Source organism: Bactrocera latifrons, unplaced genomic scaffold (genome assembly GCF_001853355.1).
Source record: "Bactrocera latifrons isolate USDA-ARS-PBARC rearing strain unplaced genomic scaffold, ASM185335v1 scaffold_795, whole genome shotgun sequence".
In the NCBI taxonomy this organism is placed as follows: domain Eukaryota; kingdom Metazoa; phylum Arthropoda; class Insecta; order Diptera; family Tephritidae; genus Bactrocera; species Bactrocera latifrons.
In genome coordinates this window covers 1-1,928 of record NW_017537484.1, presented here as the reverse complement: position 1 = coordinate 1,928, position 1,928 = coordinate 1, and positions in this window count along the sequence as shown.

Here is a 1,928-nt window from a genome sequence, read left to right as displayed (position 1 = left end):
TGGCATGGTGATTCCAAGCTTTCTGGCTAGTTCTATACACAGTGAAATTGTCGATTTGCGTCCAGGATTAATTTCCCTTTGGAGGTCCGATCTTACTGTTTCGTAAAGAGTACTGTTGTGACATGTAAAAAGCTTAGGTATRAGTTTCATTAGATTCAGTTCGAATCTCTCTTCGATTGTGGGTAAGCCGTCAATATTTATATATTTATTATTATATGGCTCACTTCATTAAAAGCAGCGATAAAAAGGGAAACAGAGAGGGGAGACCCCTGGGGTATTCCGTTATGGAGAGTAAACGGGTCTGACAATGTGTTGTTGACTTTACAGAAGAATCTTCGGTTTGTGAGGAATGACTAAATGAGTGTTAGAATATGGCACCCAATGCCCCATTTTTCGAGTTGCCGTAGTACAACGTGGACTCCAAATCGATCGAAGGCCTTTTCGAAGTCAATGCTAAGTGCACAGAGGTGGTTTCTGTTTGCTAAGGCTGAAGATGCATGATTTTCAAAAAGCAGCAAAGCATCAATGGTGCTTTGCCCGTCCTTGTAAGCCATTTGCTGAGGGCTCATGGAATTATTGGTTAAGGCATGCCACGAAATACGTCTGGCTATAATATTTTCGAGTAGTTTTCCCAGGCAATTCAGTAAARAAATAGTAGTTGGGTTGCCAGATTTTGGAATGGGGACAACGACAGCGTGCTTCCAAGCCTGAGGAAACGTACCTTGGCTTAAGATGTTGTTATATAGCATTATATATAGCTTGTCTTCATACATTGAAGTAAGTGTTGCAACATAGGATATGATATTCTGTCAGCCCCGGGGTTCTTCCACTTAAAGAAGATAGAGTTGATTCGAATTCAATGTTATTGATCTTGCAGTCGGTTATGCTAGGAGTTGCAGGGAGACTCTTGGAACTACTGTTGAGGTATTTGTTCTTCTCTGAAAGGAAAGTAGGGTGGAAATTTGAATCGTGTBAATAATTGGACCAGTATTTTGCGAAGTGATTTGCTATTTGCTTGTGGTCAACGATAGGGCCATGTGCGCTATTAATTGAAGTAATATGCGATTGAGGGTTAGTGAGAGAAAGTCGTTTAATATCGGACCATGCTCTTTTTGGATTGGTTTGATGGTCAATGGACTCGGAGAATTTGTTTAAGCACTCCCTTTTGGATTGTTTGACTTTTTTCCTAAAGATCGCATTTGCCTTTTTGTATAGCATTAAACTTGAATTTGACCTTGTTCGCTTATATTCCGCCCAAAGTAATCTTTTTTCATTTCGTAATTGAGATAGTTCAGAGGACCAGTGGGGCGCGATCTTTTTATGAACTTTGAGATTGGTTTGTGTAATAGACAGATGGGCTAATATGCGAATGATTTTTGTAATTGYGGCAACTTCCCTGCTGATATTGGGAGTACAAGGACGGTCCGCGCTAAGTCTGGAAGCAGTCGTTCCAAAGATGTCCCAGTTAGCTTTTCCTATAATAAACCTTGGCTTCTGTGGGCTTTTAGAAGTGAAAGGAGTGGAAAGGAATGTAAGGATAGGGAAATCACTGCCATGCAGATGGAAAAGGGTGTTTGTCGTTAATTTAGGTGCAACGTTAGAGGAACAGATTGTAAGGTCTACAGTGGTAAATGTTTTGTGTGTGGAAAAGTGGGTTGGTTTGTTATCATTCAGTATAATAAGGCTTTCAGAGAAGACTAAGTCTTCAATCATAGAACCCCTGATATTTGTGGTGACAGAGCCCCAAAGAGGGCTCCACGCATTGAAATCGCCTACGATTATAAATGAGGTGGATATCGTCCGAAAATCGTCTGGCAACTACGGCGAAAGAAGTGTTCACTATTGATGGTGATTATGCTTTGTAGAGTTTAATTGCTTCTCTCATGGAGCATTTATTTTGACATTTTATTTTTAGTATCTCCTTCGTT